At 34.2% G+C, this 20800-nt stretch overlaps 1 protein-coding gene and 1 pseudogene across 1 annotated transcript in view; one reads left to right on the top strand and one right to left on the bottom strand.

The window, feature by feature from the left end:
- LOC129521227 (bifunctional heparan sulfate N-deacetylase/N-sulfotransferase 4) overlaps positions 1–20800 on the bottom strand; it is a 246980-nt gene that overhangs the window by 72645 nt on the left and 153535 nt on the right. The gene's annotated exons all lie outside the window — the stretch shown is intronic.
- On the top strand, positions 7316–7656 carry LOC129521228 (cytochrome c oxidase subunit 7C, mitochondrial-like; annotated as a pseudogene).

The raw sequence follows: 20800 nt of genomic DNA, 5'->3' as shown, positions 1-20800 counted from the left end.
AGTTCTTTATATATTTTGGATAATACTAGTCCTTTTTCAGATGTCTCTTTTGCAGATATTTTCTCCCAATCTGATTTATCTTCTCCAACTATTTTAGTTCTTATGTGAATTTCGGCAAATCGTATCTTTTAAGGATTGAAGGTTTCATCTAGGTTATCAAATTAGTTGACTATATCATAGCATAGTTATTCATAGCATTCCTTGATTATACTTTATAATGTTCATGGGGTCTGTAGTGATGTCTGCTCTTTTATTTCTGATCTTATAAATTTGTGTTCTCTTTTTTTTTCTTGCCCTGATAGGATTTTAATTTTATTGATCTTCTCAAAGAACTAGTTTTTCATTGTATTTATTTTCTTTATTTATTTCATTTTCAATTTTATTGATTTCTGCTGGATTTTTCATTACTTTGTCTTCTGTTTATTTAGATTTAATTGATTGATTAGACAATTGATTTTAGATCTTCCTTCTTTAATAATATATTCATTCAATGCTATAAATTCCTCTAAACACTTTATTTGCTGCATCCCACAACTTTTAATAAGTTTTGTTTTTATTTTCATTTATTTCAAAATATTTTCTAATATTTCTTGAGATTTCTTCTTTGTTCCATGTGTTATTTAGAGGTAACTAGTTTAATCACCACATATTTTGGGATTTTCCAGTTGTCTCTCAGTTATTGTTTGCTAGTTTAATTCCACTGTGGTCTGAACGAAGATACTGTATGATTCATATTCTTTTACATTTGTTAAGGTGTGTTTTATGGCCCAGAAATTAATCTATCTTGGTTAATGTTCCATGTAAATTTGAGAAGAATATGTAATCTACTGGTTTTATATAGTCTATTAGGTATCAGTTATATCCAGTTGATTGGTGGTGTTGGGTATAATCATGCCCTGGCTGTTCTTCTGACTGCTGGATCTATCCATTTCAGGGAAAAGTGGTGTTAAAGAATCCAAATACGATATTGAATTCATCTATTTTTTTCTTGCAGTTCTATCAGTTTTTGCTTCTTAAAGTTTGACACTTGGTTGTTAGGTGTGCACACATTGAGAACTGTTATTTTCTCTTGAAGAATTGGCCCCTTTATCATTATGTAATGCCCCTTTTTATTCTTGATAACCTTCTGTATCTTAAAGTCTTCTTTGGGGATCCCTGGGTGGCGCAGCGGTTTGGCGCCTGCCTTTGGCCGGGGGCGCGATCCTGGAGACCCGGGATCGAATCCCACATCGGGCTTCCGGTGCGTGGAGCCTGCTTCTCCCTCTGCCTGTGTCTCTGCCTCTCTCTCTCTCTGTGACTATCATAAATAAATAAAAATTTAAAAAAAAAAAAAAGTTTATAAAGTCTTCTTTGCTTGAAATTAATGTAGGTATTCACACTTCCCTTTTTACTAGTGCTAAGCATGGGATATCTGCTTGCTTCCATTTCTTTTAATGTATACACTTTTTTATATTTAAAGTCTATTTCTTGGGGCAGCCCCGGTGGCTCAGTGGTTTAGTGCCACCTTCAGCCCAGGGCGTGATCCTGGAGATGTGGAATCGAGTCCCATGTCGGGCTCCCTCCATGGAGGCTGCTTCTCCCTCTGCCTGTATCTCTCTCTCTCTCTCTCTCTCTCTCTCTCTCTCTCTCTATGTCTCTCATGAATAAATAAATAAAATCTTTAAAAAAATAAAAAAAATAAGGTCGGTTTCTTGTAAAAAACATATAGTTGGGCTTGTTTGTTGATTTGTTCTGACAATCTCTGTCTTTTAATTGGTATATTTAAGTTGTTGACATTCATAATTGATTACTGATATTGTTGGATTAATATTTACCATATTTATTGTTTTTTATTTGTTGCCCTAATTCTTTGTTCCTATTTCTGTGTTCCACTCTTTTTTTCTGACTTTTGTTGCTTTACTTGAGCATTTTTTATGGTTCAATTTTTTATTCTTTCTTAGTATATCAATTATACCTTTTTAAAAATAGTTCTTAGTGGATACCGAAGAGTTTGCAATATACATCTACAACTAATCTAAATTCACTTTCAAATAAACTATATGGATTCACAGGTAGTAGTTGATAGCCAGACATGCTCTACTGGGTAAAGGAATTGCTATAAATAGGCCTTAACTGATGTGGTGGTGAAGTGTTGCAGGTGTTTGTGTGTGTGTGTGTGTGTGTGTGTGTGTGTGTGTGTGTGTGAAATACTTTATAGTCCTAAAATTAGGTCTCACTCTTGTAGTGAGCCTATGTCTCAGACTGTGAATTTCTCAAATGCTTCTCAACCACTCTCTCCATTCTTAGGTAGAACTGGATGACTAGACTGGCATGGAGTTATGTGTTTTTTCTTCTCCTGGGTCAATTAGGCTCTGATAAAATCCTGTAGATTAGGCTCTGTTTAAATAGTTTCTCCTTAAGTAAAACCTTGTTAAGAAGAACAGAATGCTTGGGGGTATTTCCAAATTGTTCCTTTTTCCTCCCTCCGCTGGCAGCATGAAAGGATGCTTTTTTCTCAGATATTCACTCTTAGAATGTGGCCGAGCATCTGGATGCAAAACTCACAAAAGTGTAGGGGCTCCCCTATGTCTACGTCTCCCTAGAGTATTTGACCCTCAAACTTGTCCCAACTGAGCCTCTAGCAACTTATTAATTACAGTTCAGGTTTTCCTTCCTGGTCTCTGGTTCCCATGGAAGTTTTTGCCCCAGGAAGTTGATTCTATTCACTTGTCTGTGTTTCTAATAGTGATTTACGCTGAACCTTACTTATCTGACCCATCCAAGAAGAATTGCTAATTTTTTAGTTTTTTCAGCTTTTTATTTGTTGTTGGGATAGAATGATGACTTCCAAGCTCTTTATATGTCAGACCAGAAAACTGTAGCCTAGGCTGACTTATAATAAAGGAAAGCAAAGAGAAATAAAGTTAAATAAAAAACAACACACGCACTATCTTTAAACCTGAAGCACTTATCATCTAGACTTTGGTTTCCCATCTTAACTCTCCAGTATTTGGAAATCTCCAGACTATTGACATCTCTGGGAATTTTCACTTAGGTTATAGACGCCAAAAGCAAAGCTGACGGAATAAAATAGGATTCTGCAGGGTTTAGTTCAGGGTTCTTTTGAGATTGGCATTATAATTCTTATTAAATTAATGTTTTTTAAAAATGTTAGTTCTGCTGTCACATATCTTTCACAATGTTCGTGATTTAAATATGAAAATGTTTACCTTTGATTAATGGGTTATTTGAAAAAACAAGTGATTTTTTAAAAGATTTTTATTTATTCATGAGAGAGACAGAGACACAGGCAGAGGGAGAAGGAGGCTCCCCAAGGGGAGCCTGATGCTGGACTCAATTCCAGGATCCCAGGATCACAACCTGAACCAAAGGTGGAGGGTCAACCACTGAGTCACCCGAGCATCCCGAAAGGAACTTTCTAATTTACAAAATGCTATACTTTTCCACATGCATTAAATCTGTGTAATAGTAATTTGGACTATGGAATAATCCCTATTTCCCCACCCAAGTGAGATTATTTTTTACTGTAATACATACCACACATTTCTCAACTATTTGTCCTCTCACAACTAACACATTAAAAATTATTTAAATATAAAGGGATCTGACTTAAAGTTACTTTACATACACTATCAAACTGAAGATGGAAAAAAAATAAGCAAAGATATGAAAAACAGGCAATAATAATTTGTGTGAAGTCAGTTTCTGCATTGCCCAAAATACAGTTGCATGATGGATATTATTTCTTTCTTTCTTTTTTTTTTCCTCTTACAAATAGTCTGTGGTACATGTATAGCCTCAATCTAATTAGTATACCACCCTATAAAATTCCTACATTATGCATCCGTGGGCTACTTCACTGCTAATTTGTGAGAATAAAGCTTATTAAGTAGACTATTCATCCTGAATAGAGTTATACAGATAATATTTAGCTTCTTCTTAAAGCCGTTATGTAGCACACACAAATTGAATCTCTCTATAATGTGTTAATAGAGATTTCTTATCAATTTATCAGCTATTCACAGAGAAGACTTAATCTGACTTTTTAATCAGAATGTCCTTATAAGTGTAGATAAAGGGTTTTATTTGACTTTGCCTTAGATTAAGGATGCTTTTTTTTAACATTTAGGTTATAAAAAATGGCAAAGACCTAGTGAAATTGAGATATAAAAAGACGTTATTTGTTTTCATGAATTTTTCTTTGTTTTCCTTAATCTAGCTGATTTCATGCATTTTTTTTCAAAGATAATTTTTATGATTAAAAGTGCTTAGAAATGATAATTAGCATTCATTTTTGTAGTTCTACTATGTATAAACAAACCTTAGAATTAATTTTATTCACTATTTGATCAGTTTGTTATAGAGTATTATATTTTCAAGCCAACCATTTTCCAATTAGTTTTGAATGGTGAACAGCACAGTTGAAATTCTGTTCTTTTCCATTTACTTACATTAAAGATTCATTTTGGGTAATCAGAGAATTTTGTATCAGCTATTTTTTTACCTTAAAGGTTTGCTTCTGACACTTTAATAAATTATCCTGTGGTCTGTGCTGGAAGGTAACTAAATTCTTTTGCTCAACAGCCTTCTCATTGACACATGTTCATTTATTACTATTTCTTCTGTCAGCTGACTCACTTGAGGCTAATTCTGATGAAGTGCTTTCAAACAAGGACCACTATCGGTTTACATTAATGAGGAGATGGTGAAAAGGCAGCTTTCGAACAGGACAAATTAGAAAAAGAAAAATTATGAACTTTGGGATCAATTTTTTTATGAGTCATAACATAATTAACTATAAAATATGAAGCTGAAAAGTATTATTCTCAGTGGACCCTGATATTTTGGCTTCATTTAGGAACTGTATTAAGAAGGAAAATGAAGGAGAAGAATTCAAAAGAAAAATAGACTTACAGTCATACTTAGGAAGAAAAATTGTGCAGAAAAGCTTGAGTTAGGAAGAAACAGATTTAATCATATACCTGGAGTTGGATGATAAAAGTCCCTTTGACTTTTACGTTTGTACTATAATTTTTCTATCATGTTATCACCTCTACCAGCAATTCTTATTATGAAAGGAGATATTTGGGGGAGATTATTCTACAGATAAGCATTCTTTAGTAACATATTTTACATTATAAATGGGATCTTTAAACTTCCATACTTTATTTTTTAAAAGATTTTATTTATTTATCATTAGAATACACAGAGAGGAGAGAGAGAGAGAGAGAGAGAGAGAGAGAGAGAGGCAGAGACACAGGCAGAGGAAGAAGCAGGCTCCAGGCCTGACGTGGGACTCGATCCTGAGTTTTCAGGATCATGCCCTGGGCTGAAGGCGGCGCTGAACCGCTGAGCCACCCGAGCTGCCCTAAACTTCCATACTTTATTTTTTTTTTTTAAGATTTTATTTATTTATTCTTAGAATTGCAGAGAGAGAGAGAGAGAGAGAGAGAGAGAGAGAGGCAGAGACACAGGCAGAGGGAGAAGCAGGCTCCATGCAGAGAGCCTGACATGGGACTTGATCCAGGGTCTCCAGATCACGCCCTGGGCTGCAGGCGGGGCTAAACCGCTGCGCCACCGGGGCTGCCCAACTTCCATACTTTAGACAAATAGATGTGGTTAACCCATTCTGTCCTGTAGTTAATTCCCATGCCAATACAAACACAGATATGCAAAATAATACATAATTGTTACATTTCCCCATATGTATTTGAAGTAAAATAAAATCATTTGCTTTATCTAATTTTAGGCCTTGACCTTAAGTGTGAAGAGGAGATATAGGCTTTTGTCTAGGCTAGAAACAAATTTCCAATTGACTTGCATTTGAATGTATCTAGAACTCCAGCTCTTCTGAAGGGACTGAGGTGCATTTATTTTTCACAATTAAGCCTGTATATCAAGACTGAAGTCTTAGCGTATTTTATAAAACTTTAGCTTTCAATAAATAGGAGTAATAACTCTTTTTATTCTTTTAGTGATTCTTGATTCTATTTTCTTTGCAGCTGTCTTAATTTTATAGAAAAGAAGTAGTAAGTCCATTTTATCTTGTCTGAAAGGACATTAAAATGAGAAAAAAAAAACATTAGAATGAGGAACATTAGAATGATAAGACCCTAACTAGCTAAGAAACACTGGCAAATTATTACCCTTCCTTATTCTCTCTCTCTCTCTCTCTCTCTCTCTCTTAACTCTGGGAAATAAAGTGGAGGCATTGAACATGTATCTTTGCTCTTTTAATTGTTTGCTTTACTCTAAAGTTAAATCTTATGCTTGTCCTTGGTAGTCTTTAAGAACACATATCTGGTCCAGAATAAGAGCATAAGGTCTTTTTTATGAGGGCTGCTCTCATAACCTCTGATATTTACTAAAAGCTCTGATATTTACTAAACGTCTAACTTTAAGCAGGTTAACTACTTAACCTTGCTATGCCTCAGGTTCTTCATCTACTTTTTTAAAAAGAGGTAAATAATAGAGCCTCTCTCAAAGGTTCGTTTTGAAGATGAAATTAAGTTAATACACACAAAGGACCAGAAGTACCAATGTCTAGTAAATAAAAAAAATTCTTTAAAAAAGTTTTAATTTATTTTAATTAACAAATTTATATATACGCACTAAGTTGCATGGGTAAAGCAAAAAGGAATTTCATGTGCAAACATCCCAGAAGCTGCTCACCATCTAAACAGACAAGTTAAAAAGGGGTGATGATAGATGCTAAGTTAGCAGTGATTCAAGCTAATAGCAGAGTTTAGAAGAGAAGCATCTAACTGGACCTGGTGTGGGGGTGGTCAGGAAGTCTTCAAAGAGGATGTTTTACCTAAACTGAGCGAGGAGAGGAAAAAGGTAAAGAAAGTGAACAAGAGAAAGGGAAGAGCCTAAGCCCTATCTTACAGGCATGAATAAAAAGGGTTCCACCCACATGGCTGGATGTTGCAGTCCTTGGCATGGTGTGAGACCATTGTTGACTAGATTCATACAGAGAAGAGATGTGCATCCACGCTAAGAGGTTCAGACTTGAAGGAAAATCATTAAAAGATTTTGAGAGGAATGGTATGAAAAGATCTCTATTTAACATAGGATATAAGGTGTATAGAAGGTGAATTAAATACTGGTAAGAAATACACATCAACTGGAGAAAGATCAAGTGAATAATGCCAAAGTCATATTTTAGTGTATAGTATAACATTCATAGTGTAACTTTAAACAACTCTATTGTGGCCCTTTCGGCCAGGAGCAGGGTCGCGGAGGGCAGCGGGCGTGGTGCTGCGGTTCCTGCCGGCTGGGGGTCCGCGGCTCTCGCAGGACCTTCAGGGGCGCTATGTTGGGACAGAGCATCCGGAGGTCCACGACCTCTGTGGTCCCTAGGAGCCGCGATGAGGAGGGCCCCGGGAAGAATTTGCCATTTTCAGTGGAAAACAAGGCTACTGCTTATGATGACTTTGTATTTTGGATCTGGATTTGCTGCACCCTTTTTTATAGTAAGACACCAGCTGCTTAAGAAATAAGGATGTTTTAATTGATCCACTAAACAGATGTGAAAAGGAACATCTTAAGAGGTGCAGTCTCTGAAAAATGGATCAAACTCTTGAATTCAACATACTCAACATGTTTGTAAATAAACTTATGGCATGAATCTTTAATGCCTCTTTGCTGAAACATGGAATGTAATAATTGTGCTTTTTTTATTTGGGAAATATTCAGGATTAGTTTGGTCAGAATATGTGTGTGATTGTGCCTGTTCCTTGTTTTTAGATTTGAGATTTTATTTAATTTTTTATTACTAGGTCAGGACCTTGTTGGTAATCTATATTACTAAAAATACAAACTTTGTTGTCACATAGTAATCTTTTAATTGAAAAAGAAGTGTACTTTTATTTGCCTTTACTAAATAAGCAGTAAAATTGGTTTTCTTCATGAGTGACACTCATGAGGAAAAGCACAAGTGTATACAGAGTGAAGTTCCAAGACTTTCCTCCAGACCTGTGATCTAAAACTAAAATTTTGCTGTGATAAATTTGCTATTGACCAATACTAGTCTTCTTTAGACTAAATAAAAGTAGAATATTTGAAATGAAACATAATCGCTTGTAAAACAATATGGAAATATTCCAAGTTTATTCTGGAATTTTAGTAGAAATGGACTAAAAGATGGTTCTGATTAGTAATTTATATCAGTGAATCAAATTTATGTTATTGATAGTGAAATGCTGCTAGCTACTTAAAATGTAGTGACTTAGTTCCTAGGGCTTTGTATTGGGGCAGGAAAAAGGTAGTTTTTAAATGTTTAATCCTTGTTTAGTCACTTTTGGAATACCACACTGATGTTAGAAAAATGCCGTAAAGCATAGATTGTAAACTGGTGCTCCATTTGAGCTCTAGACTTTTCGGTGAATAGGGGTGCTGTACTTTTTAAACCATTATTTAAAAACAAGAATAGTTACAAGAAAGTCTCTTTGGGTTCTTGAAAAATTGCTCTGAGTGGTTCTACATCCTTCCATAGAACAAAACTACTGCCTAAATTAGTCCTCACAACATTAGATTATCTGTGTACCCCTAATGTTAAACTACTGATTTGGTGGAACCTTAAAAAACTTTATGTGACTGGGCCTATCATCACAATCTCCAATAATCATGCAATAGTTACTTAAATATGGATATAATTAAATCTTTATGACTGCCCAACTTAAAAAAAAATAACTCTGATGTCAGGAGAAAATCCTCACGCTAGAATACTAAATTAAAATGACAAGATATAAACTGTATATTCTATGGTTATACATACTTAAGAAGCACTTTAAAATGTTAATTGTGGCAGGAGGTAGGTGAATTTTGTCCTGTTTTATTTTCCTTTATTTTCCACATTGTTCTATTAAAGCATGTTTTTATTACTTCTGTTATTAGAAAAAAACATATTTTTATACATTTTAAATCAACTCGAATTCAATTCTTGTGAGCTTTTGTCTTTTTCAGGGACAGTAAAAGACTATGCTAACATACTCTTTAATTACACAGAGTTTGTTAAATATAAAATGCTTGACCCTTCCATATTGCTCAATATGTCATTTAACTGGATAAACAGCTGCAAGTCATTTAACTGGATAACAGCTGCAAGACACTGGTACAATTTCAATTATGAATTATATTTGAAGTTAGACAATTTTTTGTTATCCAAGGTTAAAGTTTTCTCTCTACTATAACTAGATTCAGAAAAATAGAGCAAAATCCAGAAACACATTAACACAAACACACAAACAGTAACTTTTCAAACCTTTTTTCTTGGACAACAAACTAATTCTTAAAGTTTGTAATTTTACTATTCTGAAGCAATTTCAACAACATTGTTTTCTACTCTCACATTATAGTAAAGGAAGTAAACCATTGGCTTAAATAATATATTTTAAAATTGTTTAATTGACTATCGTGAAAAGTGTTCTGATGTTATTATGTTTAAATATATATAAGGGAAAATTTTATGAAACATTTATGTTACAAAATATAAGGCTTGGAATGGACCAATTCTTTTTCTATTACTCAATATCATGCCATCCACCAATATCTTAATCAAAATAGTATGCCAATTTGATCCAAACCCTATAATTTAAGAAATTTATGTATTTATTGTTTTCAAAATTCACTTAATCAAAAAATTACCACCTCCTAATTAGTGATATTCTTCAATGAAAAGGAAACAAGAGCCATAATAATAGAAAAAGTTTACTTTTATTTATTATGACAATTATGAATAAAGCATATGAAGGAAGGAGAATTTGTAAATCACTACATCTAGGCTAACATGGCATCAGGGTTAGAGGCTTAAAAATTCTGAACCACTGAGGCTTATTAGAAATCTAAATTTCTAATTTAGACTAATTCAATGGCCATTCAAAAGTTTATAATTTAAGATATCCCCAATTTCCTTGAGTAAATCCTTACTCATTAGTAAAGATAATTTTATGCATTAGTATGAAATTAAAAGGTTATTGAGATAGTAGCAAGATGTATCATTAAAATGCCAGAAAAGTTGCTAATATCTCATTTGAAATGTAGATTTTATTTTTAATTTTAACTTAAACAGTTTGGCTTCATAGAGAGCTCTTCTTGGTTGGCATAAGAAATTATTCCAGGACAGATAATTCTTTGACTATTGTAAGAGGATGATATTTCGAGCTGTATTTATTAGCTTATCTTGTCTGTTAAACATTTATGAGCTGGTTCTTTATCGTCCAAAATGGCAAGGGAGCAAGAAAGATGAGCTGGAAAAAGATTCTATGAGACCTTGTGGACACTGAAAAGATATGATCATGGGTACAGATCCTGTCTCAGGATGCCTTAAACATGTCAAAGCACGTTCTCTTCAGACCCACTCAAAAGCTTGGTAAAAGGAATAGAGGGGAAATTAAAGGTATCCAATGAGGCATAAACTGTAGTATGTGAGCACAAATGGAAAGCTCATCTCAATCATCCATGTCTTTAATTTCTCAGAATTGCCATTTCAGGAAATGAACATTTCTATTAGAGAAAAAAGAGGCCCTAAAACATGATCATATTTCACTATTATGACAGTCATTCAAGGGAGGGGGCTTGTGTGTGTGTATAGTGGCTTGTTCTTCATCCTAGAGAAAATGAGAAGATTTTCCTTGCAATACTAATAAGAAATATCTAGGATAATATTCCCAAATATAAGAGAGAAATTTTGCATGTTATTGAATCTATAATTTTGCTTATACAGTCCCATAACTTTATATGACATCTTGATGCCAATATATCTTACTATTATAATCTCCTGAATTGCAGACTCACAAAGCCAAATGACTAATATTTTGGATGCCTAAAGTATATCTCAATCTCAGCTTCTTAGTAAATGTACTCGTGATAGCCCCTTCCTCAAACTGGCTCCTCTCTCAATATTCCCCATTTTAGTAAATGTGCTTTCATTCATCTGCTTCTTCAAGCTAAATCATTTGGGCCATTATTGACTCTTCTTTCTTCCACACCACATCAAATCCATCAATAAAAGGTATTCTATAGTTCTATAGTCAACTATATCTCACTACTTCCACTAGTATTGCCCTGCCTGAGCATTAATTTCTGCCTTAAAATATCCTCTTAATTTGTATCTTTGTTCCACACTGGCTGATTCTTCTCCATTCGGCAGACAGATTATTTCTTTCAAAACATAATCTGATTGTGTCAGATCCCTATTCAAAAGCTTCCAATGACTCACATCACATTTAAATAAAGAGAATACTTGTAAAAAAAATATAAAAACACACACGATAATATAAAGAATAAAATGTCTTTCCATGGCCTATAAGGCATTGCATGATTTGGTCCTAATACTAAAGAGAGGTTAGAAGAATATACAAAATACACAAAATAACAACATTTGTTTTTCATATTTATAATGCTTTTCTGTCTCTTAATTAGCTTTTCAATCTACTACTGCAGTGGTCCCCAGAATGCAAGAATGCCAGTAGGGGTAATAAACGTATCTCCATAAGAAAATATTACAATTTGGGAACCCTGGGTGGCTCAGCGGTTTGGCGCCTGCCTTTGGCCCAGGGCACGATCCTGGAGAACCAGGATCGAATCCCACGTCGGGCTCCCGGTGCATGGAGCCTGCTTCTCCCTCTGCCTGTGTCTCTGCCTCTCTCTCTCTGTCTCTCTGTGTGTGTGACTATAATAAATAAATAAATAAATAAATAAATAAATAAATAATAAAAAAAGAAAATATTACAATTTTATTTTTATTTATTGTGTATCTCAATATAATGTATGTGGTATAGTAATGTGTTAGCTTAATGGGAATGAATTTAACTTATATGTAAATAAACATTTATGAATGTTTTGTGGATACATGTTCAAAATCATTTTTATTGATATGGTATAAGTCTAAAAAAATGTTAGATACCACTGGCTTAGAGGGAATTTCTTTTCACCGTCCATTAGGAGAGAAATATTAAACATATTTTAAAACCTTGAAATACTTTAAATACAAGTGGGTGACTGGTAAATTATAAGGAATACTACTTTTTAATAAGGTAACAATCATCCTTTCAGAATCAGTACCCCCTTTCTCTGTATTCCTTGAAACTTCAACAGTCATGGCACTAAATTCAGGTTTCGCAATTTGCTTATGTTAAACCTGAGGTGGCAGGAAATTGAGGTGAGTAGTACTTGAGTTTCCAGTCCATGCTTTTAATCACTATCTTTTGAAAAGCAAGAGCAACTGCTTGTTTCCCTTTAATGTTTCATTAACTTCTTTTTCACTCCTGGCATTGCCAGGCAGAGAATAGAGAACAGGTTACTTGGAAACAAGACAGTGGCAAGTGGAAATAGGGATATTTTTTATCTGCTCCTATAATTCCTCTTTTGCTACAGATGTTGATCTGTTTTTTATTTTCACTTAAAATATTAAACTTCATTATCCTAATTAATTTTTTAAATGAAGAAAAATTAAATAACGTTGCTTAGCAAAGGCACTAGGTATAAGGGTTCTTATGCAATCACAAATAGGCGTTTCCTTCGTGGTCTCTCTGTTCAGTCTACTAAAAACAAAACACAAAGCTATCACATCTCTAGGAGGGAACTTCAAAAGATTGGTCAATGCCATAATGGGGCCAGTGAACTTTGTACTTGAATTTGGTTTTATTTCTTCATGGCTCACTATTTTCTTCCCAATGATACCAGGTAGGATGCAATGAGGTTAATGAGTCAAATTAGAAATTAAGATAAATATACTAAATATTTAATTCATACCTCTTTTATAATCATCTACTTATTAACAGTCAAAATATGCAAAAAATTACAGCCCTTCTTTTCATGATTGGATTATGAGATAAAAAGTCATTTTTCTTGGATATGGACAAAGTCTTAAGAACTGACTTTTTTTTTTAATACAGAAAACACTTCACTGAAGACACTAATTGGAGTAATATAAAGTCTGTGTGTTTTCCTAAACATAGGTTTGTTTTAAAATCTACTTCATTGGTTGTTAACTGAAGTCTTTTATTTTTATCATTATGTTGGCATTAAAAGTTAGTGGACAGTAACATGTAATATTACTACATGTTTTTTTGGTCTAGTAATACAGTGATTCTAGAAATAATGAGCTGAAGTTGCTCATTAAAGAGAACAAGAGAAAGAAAAGACAGGGTGGGGGAAGGATTGGGGGAGGAGGGAAATAGGGGAAGTGGGAGGAGGAGAGGAGGAAGAAGGGAAGGAAAAGAAGGAGGGAAGGATGGAGGGAGGAAGAAAGGAAAGAAAGAAAAGAGGGAAGTAAAGAAAGTTAAAAGGAAAGAGGGAAAAAAGAAAAGGAAAAACAGGAAAATTACCCCACATAGACTATGGGTTCAAAATTGCAGTGTTTCCATTGTTACACAGTATTAAAATCAATTTAAAAGGCTTATCTTCTGAAGTCCTGAGATTGTTCATTTTGCAAAGATAGCCTAGAAGAAAGGATAGCACCTACTGTTGGACTCTTCTACCAGCATCCCATTTGTGAGCGGTGGACTAACAGGATTTGTTTTTTTATGGAGACGAGGACAGTTTTTTGAAGGTTCTAGCATGGGAACAAACTACTCATGGTCTGATGAAAGGAAAAGTATCCTTTTTCAAGGAAGATCACCATCTTGATGGAATAGCTTGAATATTGAATATTAAGAATATTCACTTTGTTTGTAAACCTGTGTATATCACTCACCTACTCTAGTGCCCCTATAAAGACCTGTACCCAAGGCCCCAAGGCCTCTTCCAACCTCCTATCTCCTTTCACTCTTATCCCTGTTTCTATTGTTCTTTCCATGTATGCCTTCAGCTCATTAGTTTCCTGTCAGCATGAAACAACCTCTTCTTCAATGTCAGTCAAAATTCTATATACTCTGTCCAGCTCAAAAATCACATTGTCCTTGTAGATTTTTCTAATTCTTTCAGACCCCGGAAACCACCCTTTTGTGTATTTCCATTCTATTCTTCTTCTTTCTTCTTCTTCTTCTTCTTCTTCTTCTTCTTCTTCTTCTTCTTCTTCTTCTTTCTTCTTCTTCTTTCTCCTTCTTCACTTTTTTTTTTCATTACACTGAGTATGGTGCCCAATATGGGGCTTGAACTCACCATCCTGAGATCGTGACATGAGCTGGGATCAAGAGTCAGATGCTTAACTGATTGAGCCAACCAGGCAATCGTCCATTCCTTGTTAAAATAGCATTTATCAAACTTTATATTCATTTCTTTCATCAGTCTATGAGGACTGTACCCTTGTGTTCTTACTTCTTTGATACACTAATAGTACTTAAAGGTGCTTATTGAGTGAATCAAGGAACCTACAGCTTTGATGTGAGCATGCAATTACACAAACCTATTCAACCCTAGAAGTTGATGGAGTACAGTTATTGCTGCTAAGATCATTTTCCCTCAAAGAGACAGGTTTTTCCCAAGTTATATTACTGTTTTGACAGTTGTCTGACTAGGGAAGACAGCAAAATGTAATGCAAAAAGAGTGAAGGCTTTGGTACCTGACTTCCTAAGTTAAACTTGCAGTTCTGCAATCTCCAGCCACATGATACTAGATTAATTAACATTACTGGATAGTTTCCTCATTTAGAAAATGGAGATAATAGCATCCATTTCATATGGCTGTTGGAAGGATTACATGAGTTAATACACATAAATCATTTAGAATATTAAATATAGTAAACATTGAATAAGTACTAGCTAGCAATTTACTATAACTAAAACAAAGAGAACTTTATCATATTAAAAATAATGGGTGTCAATACTTGAGTGGGTATTGAAGATGGCTTGGATATCACAGGAATTTTTACAGATTTTACCCGCATATCTCATTTATGTTTGTGTTTCTTAGGAAATTATTGCTAGTTATGTCTTTCTAATTTTAAGCATTCATGTAGGCAGTTAAGATAAAATAAAATATTACTTTAAGTCAAATTTGCATAAAAATTATAAAGCACTTTAGGTATACATTGTTTCCCCCCCAAATTACAAAGTCTTCTGTGTATGTCAAAACAAACAAGCGGACAGTGATCGAATATACAGAATTGCTTTCAATTGCACATTAACATCGTAAATCTTGGGCTAAAGATCACTTCTACAGCTCATAATGACATCTATCCAGGAATATACAGTGGTTTAGTGATCTCTATACCACTTATATCCTCCCTGCACTCTCCATCCTCCATTGCAACATAAATGTTGCTGGACTCATGGAGCTAATATGGAGTGGATCCTTGGTTGTGTAAGGACAGGAAATAGAATTGGGAGAAAGAGACAGATGGTGAACACATAAATCAACAAGATAGCTTCAGAGAGTAGTAGATGCTATGAAAAACTAAGACATGTAAGTGATAGACAGGTACTGAGTAAAGGGCAGGCAACCACTCTCTGAGGAAATGACGTTTGACCTGAGATATGAATGGCAGAAGAAATTAGGCTTAGAAATTTCCAAAAGCCACAGTATTTTAAAACAAAGTGCCAGAAACACAAAAGTCCTGAGGGGCAAACAATCTCGGCATATTCAGACTGTAAAGAAATAAGGATGGTATGGTTGGAGTGTAGTAAGTAAAGGGCAGAGTGGAACTTGATTACTGCAGAGAAGATGGCCAGGTCATGGCCCAGAGTTTGAGTTTTATTCTAAGATTAAATGAGATGCCATTGGAGGGCTTTAAGAATGGCCATGATATGCTTTATTTTGCATTTAATAATATCATCCTGACTGCTCTTGGAATAATGGAGTCTGGGTGGCAGGAATGGTAGCAGCTGTCTGGGAGAGAGATAATGGAGCCACTGTCTTTGTAGGCTCATCCTGGAGATGGAAAGAAAATAAGCACTCATTGGAGTATATTTTGGAGGCAGTGTTGACAATACTTACTGATGGACTTATTCATTCAACAGATATATAATAGGGCCTACCATGGGAACATGTCATAAAAGTAATGTGCCTGATTTAACTGGGAGTTTGCTTGCTCACCAGAAAGTCATTTCCCAAACCATCATAGTTCAGCCAATGGCTCCTTGCACTGTAAGTCACTATGTCTGTGCTTGTTTATAGATGGATTTCTTTTTCAAAATCTGATGAGCACTGGGTGTTATTCTATATCTTGGCAAATTGAACTCCAATAAAAAATAAATAAATAAAAATCTGAATCACTAAAGATTCAAGAGTCATTATATGCTATAGCATATACTTTTAAAGAAGCATTTGGCAAAAGATAGTATAAAAGCTACTTCCAATTTGGGGCAATGTGATATGTTTAAGTTTCTTTTTTATTTCTCTAAAAAGCTCATAATTCCTAAACTCTATGTTTATGAGCGTAACATCTCAGTCCATGTAGAAAGCTCTGCCTATATAGATTTGATTGCTTGAGCAAGTTGTTTAAGTGAACTACAGAATGGACTTCTGAAAGGAAATTTCAGGAGGATGGCAATTTTCAAGTCACATCTTTTATTCACATTTGATTTGAATGTGTACCTGTGTGTGAAAGAGAATTTAAGTGGATATAATAACAGCTTCAAGAAGGAGCAAAATTCCGCTACTTACACTTTATACCTTGAATGCTATTATTGGATACCTTAAATTGTGCTAAAAGTGACAATTATAAATCAGGGAAACACTTCATGCTTGGAATCTTTTACATTGTTTAAGTTAGTAATTTTCACATAGTTCTAAAGGATGTTGGCAGTTGTGAACTTGCCGTTTACAAGAACACGACCTTTTCTTTACTTCTAAATCTCTTTGCTTCTTCTCTAGTTTTAGTTAATGTCTTCACAGAGGTCATTGAACTCTCACTGTTCTGTTAGATGTGAAGTTCAATGGAGACAGATCTGTAGGATCAATGATTGTAGACATGAAGAGTACCCTTTGCCTTTGTGATAAGTAATGAAATCTAGCCTAGAGTTTTCTATTTAATCTGTGGGATTGGGTTTTCTTATTTCTATCGAGTTCAATTTGTTCATCTAAATTATCTATAATTATGAAACAATTGGGAAGGTCTTCCATTTTTCATATAATTAATTTTTATGTACTAAACAGAGATTGCTATAATTCTATTTATTCCTCATTTGAGCAAGATTTCCACAACAATGTTCACTATAAAGTTTTAAAAATGTATGGACCCAGTGTTTCCAGAAAACCTCTCTAGTGCTAATTAATAATAATAATAATAATAATAATAATAATAATAAAAGGCCTTAAAATCAACAACAGTAACCACAAAACCAGAAACTTTTGACAAAAACATCTGAGGTACTTTGGTAGGAACCAAAACCGAATTAAAAAAACAGTCTTGCCTGGCCAAGCAAGTGTTGCATTTGATGGGTCAATTTGTTTTATTGGAAGAAAGAATAATGATAGAAATGTTATCATTTAAAAATAGCTCAGAAAGCACAATAAAGTAACACAACCAAGAATGTTTTCAGAAGCAAAACATATAATAAACTAAAAGCCTTGGTAAAAAGAGAATGTCTTTACCCCATGATTTATGTGTTTCAGCAGGGAGAAACAGTCAAGCAAAATTCAAACTGCAAATAAACCCAGAGTTTATGGGCTGCTAACACACCTCAAATATCATTTGATAATAAAAATGATATATATTTCTACTTTTTCAAGTAAGAATTCTATCCAAATTATTTACATTTTCTCTGAAAAACCAAAGTACTTACTTTTTATCACATTTCATATTATTTGTGTAAAACAGTAAGAGGACTAACAGCATTCCCCCCATTTTACAAACCGAGAAATTCTGAAGCATTAGGAATATTATATGACTTTTTCTTATAATTAATACAAATAATACATTAAAACAAGATCCTTTGAATTACAGTTACCAGATAGGTTACATTCCTACAGCCCATCTGATGAAAGAGAAAGGAATGGGTTTCCATTTTTTCTTCTTTCCATCCTTGACTCCTTCCCTTTCCCTTCCCTTCCCTTTTTTCCTTTCCTTTCCTTATCACCTCTCCCCTTCCTTTGCTTTCCTTTCTACTCTTTCATTCTCCCTTCCTTTCCCTTTTCTTCTGACGCAGCTCTAACAATTTGTGTGAAACAGCATGTGGTATATCATACATGCAGTTATGATCCTATAATTTTCACTTATGAGTTTATTCAACAAATACCTGTTAAGCCAACACTTCATGCCTGCGGGTGCACATAGCATGGGCAAGGAAGGTAATATAAAACATAAAGATACCACTGAAAGCACTCTTGTGCATGTGGCTCCATGTGTATATATAGCAGTTGAGTCATGTCCTAAACCTGTGAGGGCCCAGGTGAGGAAGAGAAAGTAGAAGTGAAATCTGAGGGATTAAATAGTAAGGTGGAGGCGGGAATACTAGGGATAGAAAAGTACTGTCGGCATAAGAAGGAGTATATACTAATGTTCTCTATATAAGACAGACCCTGAAATGTCAGCTAAAATTACAAATAACAACTAATAATTGATTCTGTCACTCTCTTGCTTAAATTCCTTCTCTTCCTACAACAGAATAATAACATTCAAACTGTCGACATGTCATACGAAATTTTTATGATCTTATTCTCACCTACTCTTAAAACTTTATCTTCATTTTGTACTCCTGCAAAACCCGAACATTTACAGTTCCCAAACTTGCCATGGTTATTTTACCCTCTATAACTTTCTATGTCTCTTCTCTCAGACTGGAAACCTCCTACTGCAAACTCCCACTCCACAGCCCCACCATGCTACCTTATTTGTCTGATGAATCCCTACTATTGTTCAGCTCACTCAAATATCAATTCCTCTGGACAGCATTCCCAAGCATTTCTTGACTGAGTTATGCACATGTATGAATATTCACACATTAGAACTATTTGATAGTGTCCTCAGGATGGTCTCTTTAAAAAAATGGAATAAAAGAAGAAATGAAATGATTGAGATACAAATAGCGGTTGAGGGTTTGTCCTCTAAAGAACAGTCGGCATTTTAACAATTCATTATAAATTAAGTGCCAGATTTCCAATCATTTTTATCAGGAATTGTTACATTTAAGATTAGGTCAACCTCAAATAAAAAATTGACAAATAAATATCAACTCAAGCTAACTTTAATGATAGAACATTTTTGGCCATCTGCTGATAAAAGTAGGGATGGAAATTAGATTTTTTCTTTTTAATTCCTCAATGGAAACCAGCAAGTTAAGTATTTACATAAATACTTCTTATTATTTCAGCATATAGATGCTAATGGAAAATTGAGACTAAACAATTTGGTCACCAGAAACAAAAAAATATGAAAACACCAATATGTTTTGGGAAAGAGCTTATATTTTTATTTTCACATTATCTGACTCCTTGGAGTAGTCAGGGGAAAGTGAAGTAGGAGTAAACAAAGTGAACTAAAGTAAAGTGATACAAATGGTCTTTCTGCTTCACTGTACTACAAAATTAGAAAAAAAAATAAATATGAAGAAAAAGAAACAAGATATATTGAAGGTGTTATATAATTTGTGGAAGAGATGATAAAATCAAGAATGGGGTGAAAACTCACAAACCAAAAAATAGCACACATTTTCAATTTTAATTTTGTGAAGTTCTACAAAACCCACTTACCTTCCTACTATCCCACCAACCCACTAAGGCATATAAACAGTGATGCAGAGAGGTTTTACTTTTCTTTCTTATCACCACAAATTCACTGGTTTTTGCTTCCAAACTATCCCTGAATGTCAAGAGCATTATGCATCTAATACTTACATATTACAAGCTTCAAAATAAAGAGAGGGGAAGAAAGGTTTATCTATTGACTAACATCTGCATAAATCGGAGGTTGCATTTTTTTCTGTTGAAAATTTATTTATGCTAAAGAGCTGTTCCACCACCTTTCATAACATGCTTTGGGAAAACTAAATTATCCAGTTACACTAGATGAAATAGACTTCCTCAATAAAATATTGCTGTTTTCATTTATTTTTCTAGGGAAACAAAATTGAAAAAAACCAATGCAATTTTATGGATTTGCTCATGGTCTAGAAATATATAGGAATGTAAATTGTATTCCATCAGGATCTGTAGCAACCATTGCATTAGAAAGAAGCATGTCTGCACAATAATAGCAATCTTCCTTTTATTTGATGAAAAGAGAGAGTTCAGGTTTAGGAGACAAAAATATTCTGTCTAATTTCTATGTAAATCCTACTATGGAAAATTAAACAAAAGCCGCACTACTCCCCTAAATGAGAAAAGAGCAAAATTTCTTCACATTCTCTAGATCCTTGTACTAACTCTGATCCTGATTTTCAGTGTGAACAGAAAGAATAATATCATACATAGTGAGGCCACGGATCTTAGCTGACTCCAGATTTTACAAAGTCCCTGCTGTGAGTGTGAATCACTTCAGAAGTGGTGATTTATGTCCTTTTGTAAAGGTTAGTCCTGCAAATCTTTAAGGAAAAAAAAAAAAAAAACAGATAAAGGAAAAAAAAGTGATTGTAGATCTTTCAGTGAGTGGAAATAGAATTTTCCACAATCTATATACTCTACGGGGGTCCATTCTTCTCACAGTTGGTGGCTGTTCTTCCAGGCTCCGTGCCCCACAGCAACCAGTAACACTAATTGCTTCAAAATCCCTGCCCAGATAAGAGGCATATTTCACTATAGTAGAGCAGTTAGAAGTCAATTTATTTATTTATTTTTTAAATAAACAGTGCTAGAACACATGTAAAAATATCCTGCGACCCTGAGTTAGAAATATTAATATATTATTTTGTAGAGAAGCATATTTTGACAGACTATGTAACTGCTTTGTTTTACATGGAATATTATTTGATTGTTACG

The sequence above is a fragment of the Nyctereutes procyonoides genome, unplaced genomic scaffold, assembly GCF_905146905.1.
Source record: "Nyctereutes procyonoides isolate TBG_1078 unplaced genomic scaffold, NYPRO_anot_genome, whole genome shotgun sequence".
NCBI lineage: Eukaryota > Metazoa > Chordata > Mammalia > Carnivora > Canidae > Nyctereutes > Nyctereutes procyonoides.
This window is presented reverse-complemented; position numbering and strand designations above follow the sequence as displayed.